The sequence below is a fragment of the Mirounga leonina genome, unplaced genomic scaffold, assembly GCF_011800145.1.
Source record: "Mirounga leonina isolate KUSES-001 unplaced genomic scaffold, KU_Mleo_1.0 Mir_166, whole genome shotgun sequence".
NCBI lineage: Eukaryota > Metazoa > Chordata > Mammalia > Carnivora > Phocidae > Mirounga > Mirounga leonina.
This window is the reverse complement of record NW_023270418.1, coordinates 5,976,648-5,997,140: the sequence shown is the minus strand read 5'-3', so window position 1 is coordinate 5,997,140 and position 20,493 is coordinate 5,976,648.

Genomic DNA, 20,493 nt, shown 5'->3' with positions numbered 1-20,493 from the left:
AAAGAAAGAAAGAAAGAAAGAAAGAAAGAAAGAAAGAAAGAAAGAAAGAAAGAAAGAAAGAAAGAAAGAAAGAAAGAAAGAAAAAGAAAGGAAGGAAGGAAGGAGAAGGACAGGTAAGGGAAGAGGAAGGGGAAGGGAAAGGATAAAGAATTCCAGGTGAAAAGTGTGCTCTGTATTATTATTTTTATCACTAATACTTTATCTGAGGAAGTGGGAATTAGTTGGAAAATGCAGTATATTAAGAGATCAACCCAAAGGATAGGCAAAAATTATGTTTGAAATATATTTATGTCCTAAAATACAAAGCTACTTAAAGTAAATATGATTGTCCACAAAGGTAAAAAAACGAATGTGGTTTTATATGAAAATGTTTTAATAAGCCACTAAACTATGCTTAACCTTGAAATATCAAAGTCTGTTTATCTCCAGTTTCAAATAAACAAAAACTTATATGAAGTAGCTAGGGCAAGACACAGTATGGTCGGTATTTGTATTCATATGAAGTCAAAATTTCCTCAAAAAGAAGACCGGAATTTTTCAAATATGCTTGATGATGGAGTAATATGAGATTTTAAAACTGAATTAATCATTTTGGTGTGGTACTATTTTAGCTGATCAATGAAAAGGCAAGGCACAGCTAGAATGATTCAGCATGCTTTCCTTCAAACTTGACCCTCTAGGGACACCTGGTTGGCTCAGTTGGTTAAGCGTCCAACTCTTGATTTCAGCTCAGGTCATGATCGCAGGGTCATGGGATTGAGCCCCACATCAGGCTCCACGCTGGTCATGAAGCCTATTTAAGATTCTCTCTCTCCCTTTCCCTCTGCCCCTCCTACCCCTCTCTCCCTCTCTAGAAGAAAAACAACAACACACACACAAAAAAAAAAAAACAAACAAGACCTTGACCCTCTTTCCCAAACTCCACCAGCTCCACCAATGCTCCCCTCCCATCCCTGAGAGGCTACAGACACTGAAGCCCACCCTGCCCTCCTGTAGTAACAGTATATGGGTAAGCAAGGAAACCAGTGGCATTTATCTTTGTAGGATAAACCATTTGCAGATGCTGAATGAGTTTTGACTACTACTTTAGGGAGAGGATAGAATTCCAGCAAGAGAAGAGATTAGTGTGAAAGCTCGTAGGAATTTACAAAAATAATTGAAAAAAAAAAATGAATATGGTGGGTTCTTTTATGATACTCTCTGAAGGCCCAAGGGACTTGAAAGATGGTAAGATGATAGTGGCTTAGGCTAGAGCATGAGAAAGAAGGGCACCGATCTGAGAAAAAATCAATAGCATCATCATTTTAGGGGAGCCAAAAGATGGTGGCCTATTCCTGAGAACTGAGCTTAGGCATCCCGAGACAACTGGACACCAGGATCTGAATGGCGTACTGTTAAAGTAGTAAAGTGTGGACAACAGATGGCTGTGAGGTGTGGAGTTAAGGGTTTTGCACAAATCATTAGCTCTTTGGGATGAGCATGTCTAGGTGGAAAACAGACAAATTTATTTTTTCAGGCCTGGGCCAAAAAGGGAACTGCAAAGTATACACTGAAGAAGGAGAGAAAGGGAGGAGAGCTAGTATTATAATGGGTCTGTGTGGTTGGGTGCGTTGTATTAAAACTGCCAGTGAATTCAGAGCCCTAACCACCTTTCTAGAATGTTGTTCCCTAGAAGCCCAGGACAAAAGAAAAAGTATATGATCAAAGGGATGTGTGGCTGGGGCTGGTGTGTGAAGTAGAGATATTTTGGTCAAAATTAATAAATGCCAGGCTGAGCAATATTCTTTAAAGAGCTGCTATTTAAAAATACATGTTCTTGGGGGCATTTGGGTGGCTCAGTCGATTAAATGTCTGCCTTCGGCTCAGGTCCTGGATCTCAGGGTCCTGGGATCGAGCCCCACATGGGGTTCCCTGCTCAGTGGGAGCCTGTTTCTCCCTGTCCCACTCCCCCTGCTTATTCTGTCTCTCTCTGTCAAATAAATAAATAAAATCTTTAAAAAAAATAAATCGTTGAACACTACATCAAAAACTAATCATGTGCTATATGTTGGCTAACTGAACATAATAATAAAAAAAGAATTGGCTTCTAAAAAAATACATGTTCTTGAACAAAAATTCTAGAAATATGGCTAGGGAATCTTCATTTTCAATAAATATTCAGATAATATTTAGACAATGAAGTGTTGAAGCCAGGAATTAGGGATGGTTAGTTTTAGTTAATATACAATAAGGAGACACTCTTTTGACCAAGGGAATTATGCATGGTTAGACCTGTTTTCTGGAGAATAATCCATTGGCCACGTTTTGGAAATTTTGGGGAGGAAGCTGCATCTCAGGAAGAATGATACCAGCATAAAACAAAGGGGTTAATATGGAATTGATGAAACAGCAGCACAAGTTACATTTCAGACTTTGTTTATATATGGTTTGATATTTGATTAAAAGACAAATATGAATAAACACTACAGAATAATGTTTAACAGTAAGGGCATTGGAGTGATAAAGACTTGTGTTTGTTTCCTGACTCCAGCACTTGATAACTTTGGATTCTTAAATAAGTTACACATTTCTCTCTGTCTTAACTTCCTTATCAGTAAAATATTAATAATGGTTCCTAATCCTGGGTTTATTGTGACTTTTAAAAGACATAAATCTCATGGAGTATTTAGTGAACATATTTCATGGATGTTACAAATTACTGCATCTAGTTATATTCTAAAAGATTTAATAGTTATATTTTTCAAGTAATACGATTCATCACAACAATCTAATGTTCATCATTGTGTAATAAAGACCATCAGACATTGGATATGAAAGATTAATATGTTGTTCTGGGAATTCCAAGGATAGTATATTCTTCAGTTAAATCAGTGTAACTGAGGATTACATCTTTAAGCTGTTTCTAATGTGATATCAACATTATAGGGCACATTCAGTCTTCAAATATCCACTCTATAGTTACAGAAGCATTCTGGCAACCAGAGTAGTCAATAGTCCAGGAGTCTGTCAGCTGATTTTATATGAAAATAGTCAATTATACATGCAAGATGTGAAAATACAGATGCATTCAAACATGAACATTGGAAAATACACACTGGCAAGAAATAGTCCTTGGAAATGATTTTTCCGTCAGTGAGTTGTTATATTAAGAAAATTATTTCTTGTAACAACTGTGATTATTACATTTATCAAAAACCCTTTTGGATTAATTTGTGTCTATAGGTTAGGAACAAATAGTCATATTGGACAAGCAAACGTGAAGTGCATTCACATATTGTCTTCTTCTGAGAATACGATGTCTTCAGAATAATTTACATAAAACAATCTACTTCTCCAGAGAGAGAGCCCTGGCTTGTTGGTGGATATTATGTGTTCTATGAATGACAAACTACCATCTATCAATATGGCAGATGCTCCTCTCAACTGCTCTATATACTGCGTAACTTGGTAAATGCTACCAGATATATTCTAAATATAATTCTAGACCTTTTATTCACATTAAATGTTTTTGTCTGAAACCCCTCCATATTCAGCGTTTTAATTTGGAACTGTGGTTGAAAGTATTAGCTTCAGAATTACAATGTCCTGGTTTCAAATCCTAGTTCTGTCAAGTAACCAACTATTTGATCTTGAGCAAATACCTATTTTTCTTAGCTTCAGTTCCTTAATCTGAAAAATTAAGTTAATATTTCTTTATTATAAGAATATTTTGATAATGTATGTAATATTTAAGCACAGCTCTGAGAACTGGTAGCTTAAGTGATAACTTCGTATGATTTTGAAGAAGACTCTTTCTCAATACACTTTACTAGTAAATTGTTATAATAAATAATTCCAATGACCACCAAGAAAATGGTGCCCCCTGGGGTTATGTAGTATACAATGTATACAATACTCAGCCACCCCCCAAAGGGCTGATACAGAGTAGGTGCTCAGTACATGATTGTGATAATTTCCTATTTACAAAGCCTTACAAATTGGGAGGAATTTCAACCAGTCTGTGAATGATAGGTGAGTTTAAGGATTACTGGGTGGTAGTCCATATCTTCCATGCTGAACCATGCCCTAAATAATTTTGGCTTTTTTTCTATCCAACATTACTCAGACAAAATTAGTTCAATAGTACAAACAAAATACTACAGTCTACCCTTTTTATTTAGCATCCAGGAAATGAGGTGCTAAATTGTAATCATGAGTATCCCCTGGAAGAAGGTCTACAGACATACCTCATTTTATTGTACTTTGTTTTATTGCACTTCACAGATACTGCATTTTTTATAAAGTGAAGTTTTACGGCAACCCTGCATCGAGGAGGTCTATCAGGGTCATTTTTCCAGTAGCATTTGCCAGCATCATTGGCTCCCTGAGCTCTGTGTCACATTTTGGTACTTCTCACAAGATTTCGAACCTTTTCATTATTATTATATTTGTTACAGTAATCTGTGATCAGTGATTTTTGATGTTAGTATTGTAATTGTTTTGGGACACCATGAACTGAGCTCATGTAAAATGGGAAACTTAATGGATAAATGTGTGTGTTCACCATTGACCAGCTGTTCCCCTCTCTCTTCCTCTCCTTGGGACTTCCTATTCCCTGAGACACAACAATATTAATTGAAATTAGGCCAATTAATAAGCCCGGATGACAGTACATCTGCTTACAAAATGAGTTTCTGAGTATTTTAAGCCCACTGCTGAGACCTACTGTTCAGAAAAAAAGATTTCTTTCAAAGTATTTCTGTTCATTGACAATGCACCTGGTTACCCAAGAACTCTGATGGAGATGTGAGATTAATACTACTTTCATGCCTGCTAACACAACGTTCATTCTACAGCCCACAGATCAAGGAGTAATTTCACCTTTCAAGTCTTATTATTTAAGAAATACATTTCATAAGGCTGTAGCTGCCAGAGATAGTGATTTCTCTGATGGATCTGGGCAAAATAAATTAAAAACCTTCTGGAAAGGATTCACCATTTTAGATGCCATTAAGAACTTTCAGGATTCATGGGACGAGGTCAAAATATCAACACTAACAGAGGAGTTTGGAAGTTAAGCCCAACCCTTATGGACAACTTTGAGAAATTCAACACTTCTTTGGAGGAAGTTACTTCTGATGTGGTGGAAATAGCAAAAGAACTAGAATTAGAAGTGGAGGCTGAAGATATGAGGATCGCTGCAATCTCATGATAAAACCTGAATGGATGAGGAGCTGCTTCTTACGGATGTGCAAAGAAAAGAGAGTGGTTTCTTTGGATGAAATCTACTCCTGGTGAAGATGCCGTGAAAATTGTTGCAATGACAACAAAGGATTTAGAATGTGACATAAACATAACTGATAAAGCAGTGGAGAGGGTTCACTCCAATTTTGAAAGAAATTCTATGGTGGGTAAAATGCTATTAAACAACATCATATTCTACAGGGAAATGATTCATTAAAGGAAGAGTTGATCAATGTGGTAAGTTTCACTGTTTTCTTATTTTAAGAAATTGCTACAACCATCCAGACCTTCAGCAACCACCACCCTGATCAGTCAGCAGCCATCAACATCAAGGCAAGACCCTCCACCTGCAAAAAGATTACAACTTGCTGAATATATTAATTAGTTCAGATCATGGTTAGCATTTTTTAGCAATGAAGTATTTTTAAATTAAGATGTTTATATGGTTTCTTAGACATAATACTATTGCACACTTAATAGACGACACTACTTTGTAAACGTAACTATTATATGAACTGGGAAATCAGAAAATTCATTTGACAGCATTATTGCAATATTTGCTTTATTGGGGTGGTCTGAAACAGAACTTGCATTATCTCTGAAGTATGCCTCTATCTGCTTAGCTGTTTCTCCTGACTCTTGAGCTCAATTTCAATTTCAAGCATTTCTCTAGACCTTTATCCCTGACTGCCCTGTCTTGCATTTTGTTATACTTGTAAACTGCTCCAAATTATTTTGATTTGGAGAAAACAAGGTATACATTCTAAACATACATATAATTGTAATTACATATTATATTTGAAAAAGAAAATGAGTTTAGCTTCCTATTTTCCAGAATTGCTGAGCAGAGGCACATTTTATGAATTGTGAGGCTGTGTGAAAGCTAATGAGGTAGTGAGACCCAGTAAACTTTATTGAATCCTCTTTCCAGTTTGGTTGCCCTTATTTTCTTAAACTGAGAAAGCAGAACTGCTTTCCACTAAATGTTACAAAATGGTTGACTGTCTGCTTGATATTATATCTCTGCTTTGAAGTTGCACTAACTAAAGGCACACTTTACAAATTCAAAAACAGAGTTGGAAATGTTATTCCTTTTTTGGCACTTTCTGTTTAATTTATTCTAATGCATATTTTAGAAAATAATTTTAAATATTATTTTTCCTTACATAACATTAGAAAAAGTTATTCATCTTTATCAAAGTCCCATATTTTATTAATATTGAATATTACAAATTAAATACTTCCTAATGATGATAAATATTTTTGCATTGATGAGATACATGGTATTAAGATACAGGGATTAATTAGAAATATTGCACTTTGATATTATTAAGAATATAAAAATCTAGTGAGGGACGCCTGGGTGGCTCAGTCGGTTAAGCGTCTGCCTTCAGCTCAGGTCATGATCCCAGGGTCCTGGAATTGACCTGGTCCGTATCAGCCTCCTTGCTCAGCGGGAGCCTGCTTCTCCCTCTGGCCTGCCGCTCCCCCTACTTGTGCTATCTCTCTCTCGCTCTCTCTCTCTGACAAATAAATAAATAAAATCTTAGAAAAATCTAGTGAGTTTATTTTATTTTATTTTAAAACATTTTATTTATTTATTTGACAGAGAGAGATAGCGAGAGCAGGAACACAAGCAGGTTTCCTGCCAAGCAGGAAGCCCGATGTGGGGCTCAATCCCAGGACCCTGGGATCATGACCTGAGCTGAAGGCAGACGCTTAACAACTGAGCCACCCAGACACCCCAAATCTAGTGAGTTTAGCAGCAAGTCCTCCTAAGCGGAGCTTTTAACCTAGGATTCAGTTTCGGTTCTGTGTCCCACGACTGTGCAGAGCTATGCAGTCCAGTTTGATAGAGACTAACTACATGTGACTATTTAAATGTAAATGAACTAAAATTAATTAAATTAAAATTTTAATATCTATCACATAACTAATATGGTTTTCTAGGCTATCTGCCCTATCTACCCAAAATAAACCACAGCGATAAAGTTCAAATTGGCTTTTGTCAGTTCATAACAAACAAAAATAATAGACTGCATCTATACAAGGCTTACTGTGAGTTAGAAACTGCTCTGAGCACTTTCTTTTCATTATCACATTTAATCTTTACAACACAGTTATGAAGCAAATCATGTTTTTCTCCATTTTTTTTGATGGGGAAGGTTAGATAAAAAATATGCATATATGTATGCACACATACACACAATTATAATAATCATATAAATATAACTTTATTTTATGATTTCATATAACCTTATAAAAACTTCTCCCTCATGGTTCTCTTCACTCTTTATAGTAATTACAATTCAATAGATACGTAATACCAGTTGTATTAATGTATGATTTCAATGTATTATACAATTCAACTGTTCATAAGCTTTTTCTTTTTAAAAATAAATGATACACAAGTGAGCATTTCTGTGCTTTAGACTTTCCCCTTCTGTTGAGCTGTAATTGTTGAACAAATGCCCTGGGGACAAAATATGAAGTAATTAGAACTATGGCTACATATTACCTTGTTTTTTTAAAAAAAAGTTTTTACCACTTTATAATGCAAAAAGTAGTATAGTTATGCCCCAGTTTTACTGCATCTTGCTAGCAGTGGGTACTATCATTATAGTTTTTACAATGTGTTAGTGTAAAAATAATGTCTCTATACATTCTTTGACATGTACATTTATACACATCATTACTCTCAAAGATGACATTTTAACTGCATTTATTATCTGCCTTTCTTATGTTAGCTGGTAATTTTGCATTCATTTAACTTTTCAGATTTTAGCACCAAATGTGGATTACATGTAACCTTATCTTGCATTTGGTAATTATGAACTGCTTGTCAGAGTTCTTTTTTTAAAGGATTCACTTGATATTTACACATGCAGGATTGTTATATTTATTCAAGTGAATGACACATCATGACAGGATGCCAGATATTTGAAAGATCTCTAGGAATAGTGTACAAAATTCCTAGGGCATGTTGAGTTTTTCTGTGATTCCAAAAGCTCTTCTGATAAAGTTGCCTTACTAACTAGGCTTAACATGTTTAAAAGGCAGAATAAAACTGAGAGTAAAATTTAAAAACTACCATTTAAAAGGTAGTCAAAGAAAAAAACAGGATACATTTCTCCTGAATACCCATTTTTAAAAGACAATAATTCTGCGTACATAACATAAATAACGTGGATAGTTGCTTTACAATGTAATAGATTGCAATGTTTGCAGGAAAACATAAACCAAGAGACTAGCAAAATAGGGGTGAGACATGAAAAGAAAGTGAGAAAGGGATTTTGGCATAAGAAGTTAAAGAAATTATAGACCTTCCACTTAAATTATCCCTTATTCCATCAATAGTAATTCCTGGAAAGATAACATACCTGATAAATAATATAACATCTGAGTAACAAACTTCTGCAGATTATCCAGCCCAGAATATAATTTTCGTTTATCATAAGTAAATATGCCTCCCTCTCACTTGCAGTATAAAGCAAAAGGTAATCTCTGAAAGAATACTCTGAACAAGTGGGAAATGTTCCCTGAAGTTTATTTCCTCTTCTGGCTGAGAAAACACCTCCTGCACAGCTTGATTCTTACACTGAGGCTAACACTCCTGAGAAATGTGGAATAGATCTACCCCGGCTCATTTTGCTATCTGTGTCTAAGTACCTTTCTTCCATTCCTAAATTTGTTGAATCGTCACCTATAATAAATTCTTGCAGAACTGGGGAAGACAGGTCCTCCTATGTATGAGTAAACATATGTTCTGAAATTTTGGGATTGATTTTTGAGGCAGAACATAGGCTGGTGGGATGGGATCCCAATTGTCCTGCTATACACTCCAGATTTTCAGGGAATCAAAGTCAGACAGACACAAGTTTGAATACCGCCTCCACCATCTTTAGTAGTATGGCTCTTAATATGTTGGTTTCTCCCCCACCTCCATAAAGAGAGAGAGAGAAAATACCTCATGAGATGTTAGCAGGACTAAAATCCATTTAGAGTGGAAATCTTGTAAAGAAGCCAGCCCTTGGCAGAAAAAGACACCATCAAAGGCCGTTTAGTCTTACATTTAATTAATTTATTTTTTTAAAGATTTTATTTATTTATTTGACAGAGACAGGGAGAGAGGGAACACAAGCAGGGGGAGCTGGAGAGGGAAATGACGGGAGCCAAAGGCAGATGGTTAACGACTGAGCCACCCAGGTGCCCCTTACATTTAATTTATGTTTAAAAGATGATGGTGGTGGCAGTGGTGGCAGGAGGGCTGGTGAGTATTCCCAGGGCAGTTCTCTGTGGCTGGAAAGTCTAATATCATTGAATATCCTTTTTCAGTGTAAGGACAAGGAGTCCTGGGGATCTGTTGCTTCTTGTATTAGACAAAGAAATTGGGGACTGGGGGAGAAGGGACTTACTAGGGTTACTCACATGAGTGGGAGGTCTCATTCCCCAGGTGTGCATTTATGTATTTATCATTAATTTCTCCGTATTTCTGGGGTAATTGCATAACCCTTTAATGCACTTACATTATGTAAATACCACTTATTTGGGGGAATAGCTGTTTAATCCATGGAAGTGTTTTTGGATCAATGTACCAATCAGCTGGAGCTAGAAAATAATCTAACAAAGTGTAGAAATCAAAGTAGAAGATAAATTACTCACTCCTGATTAATCCACAAGTCTTAAGAAGATATTAAATTAAAATTGTAAATTCCTCTTGCTCTCACATTAAATTTAACAAAAGCCTTTACTCTAGGTGACATTTTTATCTTTTTGCTCCCATTTTTAAATTTTTGTATTTTTCATTTAATTTATTTTTTTTTAATTTGAGTATAGTTGACACACAGTTTATATGAGTTTCAAGTGTACAACTTGGTGATTCAACATCCCTCTACATATGCTTTGCTCACCACAGGTGTAGGTAACATCTGTTACCATGCAATGTGCTTACAATATCATTGACTATATTTCCTATGCTGTGCTTTTTATTCCCGTGACTTATTCATTCCATAATTGGAAGCCTGTATCTCCCACTTCCCTTTATGCATTTTGCCCATCTTCCCACTCCTCTCTCCTCTGGCAACCATCAGTTTGTTCTCTGTATTTCTAGGTCTGATTCCACTTTTTGTTTATTCATTTGTTTTGTTTTGTTTCTTAGATTCCACATATGAGTGAAATCATATGGTAGTAATTTCTCTAGCATCAGTTGTAGCAACATTTTTTAAGATATGTCTCCTAAGTCAAAGGAAACGAAAGCAAAAACAAACCTTTGGGACTACATCAAAACAAAAAGCTTTTGCACTGCAAAGGAAACCAACAAAACAAAAAGGCAACCTACTGAATGGGAGAAGATATTTGCAAATGACATATTAGATAAAGGGTTAATATCTGAAATATATAAAGTACTTATATAACTTAACACCAAAAAAAATTAAAAGTGGGCAGAGTATTTGCTCCCGTTTTTTTTTAATTATAGAAGCATCAATACCTCCCTGTTCAGTATGTGTCACTGTAAATACTATAAACCTCTAACTAAACAGTAAATCTAGCTACAAATTTTCAAATATTCTTTCATGATATTTGGGAAAGGAAAGGGTGTGGGAAGCTTTTAGTTGGACCATAATTGAGACTATGTATTTGGAAGAAAAATTTAGTTTTAAGTATCTAAAATTAAAACCTTCATATCTTTTTGCCTGACAATCCCCTTGAAAGAAATTTCTCCTTCAGATATATTCTCAAACAGTTGCCAGGATATAGGCAGAAGGATTTTATTGTGGCATTCTTTGTTTCAGTAAATAATTGAAAACAACCAAGATGTCCATCAATATGTAATAGATTAAATCACATAGGATATAGTTTCACAATTGGAGACTAGCTACTTAAAAGTGAGATGAGTCATTCTGTATTGATATAAAATATCAATTTGAAGAAAAATTTGGGTTGAAAAAAAAGAAAAGGACATTAGAGTATGCAAAGAATGATCTATTTTGTACAAAAGGGAAAAACACAGATATCTGCTTGTGTGTTTTATATATATATATAAATATATATATATGTTGTATATACACCAGAATGCTCCTAAAAGCATGAAAAACTAAATGTTAATAGGGAATGTTTTTGAGATAAAAGTACTAATATTTGATAGGAGGGTTTTCACTTTTCATAGTGTAATTTTCTGGGAGCTGGGATTATGGCTCCTTTTTGTCAATTCGTCTTTGTTTTTATGCATCTAGATTGAAACACACACAGACATAATTATCTGTGATTGTCCTTGCTGAAACCAACTTTTGTGATTCAAATAATAAAGTATGAATTCAGTCCCACAACTTGTCTCTGAAGCCACAGCATTTAAAAGACTTAAAATAATAATTATTGGTAAGGATGTAGAAAAATTAGACAATTCTCATTCTTTGCTGTTGGGAATATAAACTGATGTGGGAGTTTTGGAAAACAATCTGGAAGTTCCTTAAATGATTAAACATAGACTTATTCTATTTAACAGCAATTCCTAGATATATACCCAAGATAAATGAAAACATTCCTAGGTATATACCCAAGACAGATGAAAACATATGCCCATGCAGAATCATGTACATAAACGTTCATAGCAATATTATTCATAATAGTCAAAAGAGGAAACAATCTAATTGTCTATCAACTGATAGTTGATAATCCATAGAGATAGAAAGTAGATTAGTAGCTGCCCAATTATATATTGATCTCACAATTTGTCCTTTAAAGAACAATATTATTTTTAACATTTTTTTAAGATTTGGGGGGAAGTATTATCTTCCTATAGCCTATAATTTGTAGTCAGTCTATTACATTTTCTTTGGGTTAGATTGAATTACCCAGAAATTTTAGAACAAAGTTGTCATGGTAATTGTATCATGCTGGCAATATAGAAATAAAGACCACACTAAAGCGATTTAACAGTTCTAAGAGAAACCATTTGTCTAAAGCCTTACTTCTAGCAAAAGTTGTAAGAGTGAAATTTGATCACAATTTTTTTGCCAACATTCAGGCAAGTATGTTGAATTTTTATGGTATAGAAGATATTTATTCAACTCATAAAACGTAGGCGAGATGACCTTTAAGAGCCTTTCTACATCTTAGAATTTATGATTCTGTCATCTCACTTTTTATTACTTAGAAAGTCTTATAAAGCTGAAACTAGGGATGGAGTGAGGGAGTGAACAACCTTCAATTTAAAAGGATGTTGAGTTCTATACTCTCTCTGTAAGATCAAAATTGTCAGGATCTTGGGGCGCCTGGGTGGCTCAGTCGTTAAGCGTCTGCCTTCGGCTCAGGTCATGATCCCAGGGTCCTGGGATCGAGCCCCACATCGGGCTCCCTGCTCAGCGGGAAGCCTGCTTCTCCCTCTCCCACCCCCCCTGCTTGTGTTCCCTCTCGCTGTCTCTCTCTCTGTCAAATAAAAAAAAAAAAATCTTTAAAATTGTCAGGATCTGGAAGGCAGAGTATGTAGTCCTGAAATTTTGAGCCTAATGTATAAAAGATCCTTCAATCTTTTCCCATTATATTCTACTGCTCTAGCTCTATAGTAACTATCTTAGGAGAATAATCATTCTTCATGGACAAGTCCAAAATGAACTGATAAAAATAAGTGACAGATTAAATCAACCCTATTTTATTATAATAGTTTTAATATTTTATTTGAATGTCATATAAGGATAAAATCCATGCTTTTCTAGAGTTTCCTTCCTCACAACTCTGACAATATAATTAGGGGCCTTAATGATCTGATAAAGCCAATACCATCTGGGCCTGTCCCTTCAGATGAAATCAGAGAGATGTGAACCCCAGGCCATCAGCTCATTCCCAAAGCAGTAGAGTCTGAAGTAAGGGCTATGCCTGAAAGAGATAAATAACTAGACATCAGGTTTCTAAAGGCAGTGATGGTGTCTTACACATATTTTTTTAAAGATTTTATTTATTTAGAAAGAGAGCGTAGGGACAAGGGGCAGAGGGAGAGGGAGAGAGAATCTCAAACAGACTCCATGCTCAGCATGGAGCCCGACATGGGGCTTGATCTCAGGACCTTGAGATCATGACCTGAGTCAAAATCAAGAGTTGGACCCTTAACTGACTGAGCCACCCAGGTGCCCCTGTCTTACATATTTTTTAGGGCCCAAGCAACTTATCTTAGGCCTGCTACATGGCTGGTACTCCATATTTAGAGCTTTAAACTAGGGGATCCCAAGGAGAATTAAGAAGCTCTGTGTCTCATGGATATGCAAAATGGAGGGGCATAGAACGGTTAGAATATGAGAAGGAACATGTGAAGAATCTTTGATTCCCAAAGTACATATGGTGAAAGAGGTAGCAGAAATAGAAAAATAATTTGAATTAGAGAACCGAAATACAAAAATATTGAGAGACAGAAACTAAAATATCTGTTGAAATGCTACTAGTTGTCTCCATGGTTGTTTCTTTCTTTTCTCTTTCATTTTGTCTTCTCTCTTTTAGTTTCTTCTATATATTTGTGCTTTATTTCTGTAGTGGAGCTTGTGTTACCATGTGCTCTATGATTGAAATTGGGCCTTCCACTCTCCTTTCATCCCTAGTATATATTCTGACCACCCCCTGCACCAAGCCAGCCACACTGACATTTTCCATCTTCCTCAACACTCCATGGACTCTTCAAGCACAGGATGTTCTTTTTCTTACTTCTAACTTTGTCTGGACTACTAGTTTGCCCATTCTACATATGGCTGGATCTTCTGTGTCCTCAAGGTCAAGGACATGTGCAGACATGACAAGACTTCCTGAGCACCCCATCTAAAGAGATTCACTCTATCCTCTCTGATCTCCAGCCATCATCTTCAAAGTTACTGATATTTTCTTCATGGCACCTATTAATGCTGAATATTAGTTCACTTGCTTATTATCCTTTTTTCAGCACCAGAAGGAAACTTCATGAAGCAGGGATATTCTTTAACTTGCACCTTAATATATCCCATATAGAACAATGTCTGGGACCTAGTAAGTGTTCAACAAGTAATTGCTGAATTAAAAAAATGAGTAAGTTTATGTGTTTATTGTCATTTTAATATTCTGCTGAAGTGAAGTAGAGAATTGCCAATATATCAAGATGCAAACATGACAATTGAGGCAAATGATTCTGGTGTTTCTTTAACTAGCATCCTCTAACTATGCTGTCTAAATTGGCCAAATTGATTTAATGATTACTCAGATAGCTATCTTTATTTTTTTAAGGTTTTTTCTTTATTTTATGTTAGAGAGAGAGAGAGTGAGTGAGCACATGCAAGCAGGGGGAGGAGCAGAGGGAGAGAAGCAGACTCCCCGCTGAGCGTGGAGTCCTCACCCTCAACCCCCCAAACCCAACGCAGGGCTCGATAGATCTCATGACCCCGAGGTCATGACCTAAGCCAAAACCAAGAGTCGGATGCTTAACCAACTGAGGCACCCAGGTGCCCCTCAGGTAACTATCTTTAAAATAAATTCTAGTCTTCCTTGATAGAGTTGTGTGGGGATGGAGAAGAAAAGAACAATATTGCTCTAACCCAGACTGAAGTCCAGGTCCAGTTATAGAATTGGCACTTTTGACTGTTGTGCATAGGATAGAACCAGCGTAAATAACGCCGACACCCAGTGTAGAGGGCCTGGGAAACAATACAGCAAAGACAGAGGAGGAGGTTTGGAAGGTAGAATCTGGAAATAGCTTCCAAGGGTAAGTAACAATTAAAATAATAGCCTCCCATGCCATTAGTGAGCTAATATGCTAGTCATCTTGAATAGCTCATGCTTATCCTGTAGCAATCATTGTCTCAATCCTCACAGCAAACCTCACTATGATTACCTCCTACAGTGGATTAATTTCTATAGAACTAAGCTATGCAAGAGTTTTCTATTAAGGTTGTTGTGAAATTGGGAATATATGCTGAGGTAAAAGCCAGGATCCTTCCTCTACCTTTTTTTATTCAGGGTTATGATAGGATATACTATGATAGGAAAATTATGCTTGCTTTCCCTCATTTGTCTGAAATATATATGAAGCCATTTACCCTAGTAAACTGTGATGGAAATCATTTAGAAACAACAGAAATCCCCTTTCTAAAACTTTTTTTTTCCTCTAAGCACATATCAGCAGAAGATTGTGTGTTTTCTCTCCTTTGTGATCAAGCTGAATCCACTTAGTCCACTAAAGATAAGTAACCCTCTAAAGTACAGGCCACAAAGAGGAAAAAGATTGATTAACAATGTAGAAGAAAACTATTATCTCTCCTAAAACTGCACCTTCCCTGTTGGGTCTTCATTTATAAATAACATCAGTCTTAGCATGGGATGGAGCTCACCATTAAAATTAAGGAATTCAATCAACAAAGACCTGTATGGATACATTGTCAAATTCATTGCAATGGCCTACAAATCTCACATAGCAATCCCCACAAGGAAAGAAACCTTGTGCTTTGCATGATGGATGGTTGAGGACATATGGCACTCCCACATCCCATCACAAACACATTTCTTGAGCTACTTGAGGGCAGTGAATATCTTAGTGGCATTTTAGTGGTACTCCCAATAGCCAAACACACTGGTGTATACATTCTAAGTGATCAGTACCATTAATGAATTCAAATATTTCCTTCTGAGGAATGTAGACCTCACACACAAGGAATGGGTAGTGTTTTCGATATATATTTTAACCTTAGCTTCCAATACAAGGAGAGAATCCATAAAAGAAACAATAGCCCTTAGTCTTCTCAACCATGTGGTCTTGCTTTGCAGAGTGCTATTTAATGGTTTTATCTGTGAATATTATGTTTTGAGTGTATAACTGCCTCCTTTGCTATTATGCTCCAAATCTCATCTATGCAGTTTGCACCCCTTGTGGTCTTTAACAATAATGGATTCTTTTGAATTTACTATAATGCCATGCAATTTTATTGGTTTCCACTTAAATATGCGGAAATGGAAACACTTGGCTTTCACAACATTAGGTGATTCTGACCTTGGTTCAATAATCCATTTAGAAGGTGGATAAAGGAGACTGTAATGCAAAGCACATAACCTAGCTACAGTTATCACAGAACATTTTCCAAATGCTAACATCCTTCCTTTGTGAAAACTCAAGAAGTCCTTCTTAAGTTCTTTGTCTTTATATTTTACTTTAGATTAGTCTGTGGTTATGTCAAGTATTGTCTCTCAAATACCTGGAGGATAAATAAAGATAATGTAATAGAAAGAAAAGGCACAGGTGGTAAAGGAGGTGAATGCATGTAGTTGGCAGAAAAATATGTTGGTGTGAAAATAATGAAGTGAAACTATTTTAACTGAGTGACACAGGCCAGAACTTTCTCAGCATACTATATAATGTTTTCTGGAAGAAGCAATTATGGATGGAGCCAATATAGAAAGACTATTTTGAGAAAAGTGATTGGAATGGCTGCCCTGTGTACCCATAGTTCTTCCTCTGATGATACTCTCAATACAAAAATGCATTTATTTACATTGTGTTTCTAACTTGAATGTGTGAATTATCTTTCATTTTCCAAACTATAAAATGGAGCAAATAAGTTGCTGCAAAAAAACTGTAAGATATAGGGCGCCTGGGTGGCTCAGATGGTTAAGCGTCTGCCTTCGGCTCAGGTCATGATCTCAGGGTCCTGGGATCGAGTCCCGCATCGGGCTTCCTGCTCCTTGGGAGCCTGCTTCTCCCTCTGCCTCTCTCTCTCTGTCTCTGTCTCTCATGAATAAATAAATAAAATCTTTAAAAAAAAAAAACTGTAAGATATAAAAGAATCAAAGACATATGGTGCACTTTTTTTTTTATAGCCCCACTATTCCCAGCATGGTGTTGGACATTTTATGGTTCACTGGAAACTCTAACATTGAGAAATTCCTTCATTACTTTGCATTGTCCAGGTTAATAGTCATCTTAATTAAACGTGTACTCTGGAGTTATATGGAATTCTAGTACAAATTCATGCTGTATGTATATTCTTGGGTTGGAAAATGCTTTAGAGAAAAACTCATCCAGGGATGACAGGTAGGTATCAACACAGATTCTCTAATTGATCTGTTGAGCTGCATCAGTTACCATATTGAGAACAACTATGAAGCCCTATTAGGCTTAAGGTAGTAGACTGTTGGGAGAGGTTAGTGATGTCTCCCATGGGCAATCTGTGCACCAGATATTGGTTATCACATATTCTATTAAAAATTAAGATAAAATTCACATAACATGCAATTCACTCTTTTTTAAAGTATACAATTAAGTGGTTTTAGCATATTTGTAATGCCATGTAATCATGATCAGTATCTAATTCCAGGACATTTTCATCATCCCTAAAGGAACACCATGCCTTGAAATTCCCCTCATCTCCATCCTCTAGAAACCACTAATCTACTTTTGGTCAAAGGATTTGCCTATGCTGGACATTTCATGTAAATGCCACCACAATTTATTATCCTTTGGGCCTTGCTTCTTTTACTTAGAATAATATATTTTTGAGGTTTATTCATGTAGCACAAATCAGTATTTATTCTTATGACTGAATAATATTCCATTATATGGATATATCATATTTGTTTGTCCATTAATCAATTACATGATTTAGTTATATATTAGACAGCTAATATTCTTTGAAAAAAGGTCATGTTTTTTTGTAATTGTAGTAGTAGGTTTTCTGATCAAGTAATTGTTTTCTTTATTAATGTCCTTTCCCTTTGATATTCATTTAAGATGCTTTGATATTCATATATTAACCCTGACTTTTTCATGGAATGGAAGGGAAGGTTCACATGAAATCACCATACATTTAAAAAAAAACTCAGAAGAACACATGAGTTAACTTCAGAGTCACTACATATTTATTTTTATCCCCTATTTGAGCAGTGTCCAAAATTTAACATTATGGATAAGAAACAAAACTAAGTTTACATCTGCCCAAAGTGGGCAAAGAGGTAACAGATGAATATCCAGTTGACATAGTACAGAAAAATCTAGACTGATAAAAATATCTTGTCTATCTTATCAATAATTAAGAACTCAGTGCCATGGCCTAATGGAAAGAGCATAGATTTTGAAGTCAGGAAACATGGATTTCAGGGCTAGTTCAACTGTTTCTCAATTATCTGTTGGTTAGCATGTTACTTAAGTTCCCTCATCTGTAAAATGTGGTTAATAGTAATCTCCCAAACAGGGATAGAATGAAGATTAAAGTAGTTAATATATGTAAAGTATCTAGCACATGGCACATAGAAGCTCAAGAAATATTCATTCCCTCCATTTTACAAACTTTGCTTCTGCTCCCTAATTAATAATCTGGCATTATCTGAATGAACTATATAATCATTACCTCCCTGCTTTTAATGCATGCTATTTTGTTTAATTAAGAAAGACTTCTTCGCTTTTCATTGTTTTTTACTTTTATTTCTTCTTGAATCTTAAGGGGAAAAAAACCCTGACAAAACCAAAAACTTCCATACTCCTAGAGTTATTAGCATATTCTCTGACTTATACCTCTTCTGTTTATTTCTGCCAAGGCACTTAGAATCCACAATGAATCTTGATGCCTCTTTTGGCCACTTTGATATTCATATTTAGCAACCATAAGCCCCACCAAAATGTCAGCTCTCTGGGGAAGGTAACTTACTAAGTTTGAAACTATGAAGAATCTAATATGCTATCCTACTTGAAATTTTCAAGCTAACAAGTTAGCCTGCCATAGTGTGTAGTATGTGGATTTTGTGTGTGTATGTGTGTGTGGGTGTGTGTGTGGTATATATGCACACATTATATATATGTGTGTGTATATATATACATATATATATATGTATATATATATTTGTATATACATACAAGAGACCTCTGGATTGAAGAACAGACCATTTACTCACAAAACATCTTGTGTCTTGTGTCACTTCCTCACTCCCAGTTCTCCACAGTATGACCCAGTAGGGGCTGATGTACTGTAGGAGAAGAGGAACTCCTAAATTATAAAACTCAGCAGCTTCTATAGGGCACTGGCACATCTGCCCGTCTTGTCCTCTCCTCCAGAGAAAGAGATATTTTTGCCTTGGAATAAAAACACAACTTTTCTGGGAAGAGGAACATTTCTATCCTGGAAGTGTGCATATGGCTGCAGGAGGGATATGAATTCGGTCCCTCCAGAGAAATATACTGTCTCTAACTTACAAGGCATGTTTGTTACTCACTCATAAAGCCCAGACTGTGCAGAAATGTGAAAATATTCACGGAGCACCATCTTCCAGCATCACTGTGTCTCTCTGAAATTTGTATCTCTATTTCCCAAATGCTTGTTGGATGAATGAATTAATTTGTGGTGATCTTTTACTCCATGATTCTCGTTTTTTTTTTTCAGGTATTCTAACTGCTCTTCGTGGATTTCTCTTGTGAACATTTTTCTCCACACTAGAGTGTAAAGCCTTTGTAAGCACAAGCTGTGCTTTATAGTTCTTTTGGAATCTGTGGTGGTGATAACAGTACTAGCTGTGAGGAGATCACTCAGTAAAGACCTGATAGCTGTCTGTTTTCTCCAGTTAGTCAACATCAGGAGGAAAAAAAATCTATGTTTTGATATTTTATATAGGTGATTTGATAATACAGTTTTAGAAGGTACAAAACTAGAACTCTTCTGTTATTTTTGATGTTGACCTACATGGTGTGGCAAAACATCTCCATGATATGCCTGCCTGAATAGGAGTTTAGTTTCAATACCTAAAAGTAATGACTTTTCAAAGATGTTCCAAGGTCACAGCTCCCACTGAGTCATCACTAACCCTGAGTCTGGCCCTGTGTCGGGCACTCCTTCCATACATTTTTCCATTTTTCGTCTTTGTCTCCTTGGAGACAGGTATTGGGTATGGTTTAAAGTAGTTGTTCATTTATTTATTTATGTATTTATTTATTTATTCATTGGAATTTATTCAGTGATTAGTTAGGCAGCCCGACTAAAAGACAATCTCAGTATTCCATCCTTCTCTTACTCATGAATATACTGGTTTAAAGGAGCTACAGTCTCTTATGTTACTGAGTTGATCCACAGCTTTGAAATACTGCCACACAGATCCATAATTGCTCTGTGTGAAGGATGGAGGGGGGTAGTTTGCCATTATCAACTCCAGTGGTATATTATTTTTTCCAGACACAATGTACACTTTTTTCTGTTCCATCACAAGATGCATGCTAGTAAAATTTGGAAAGCCAATGTGTCCAGACACTGTGTTCTAATCCAATGTACAATGAGAGGAATAGCAATATAA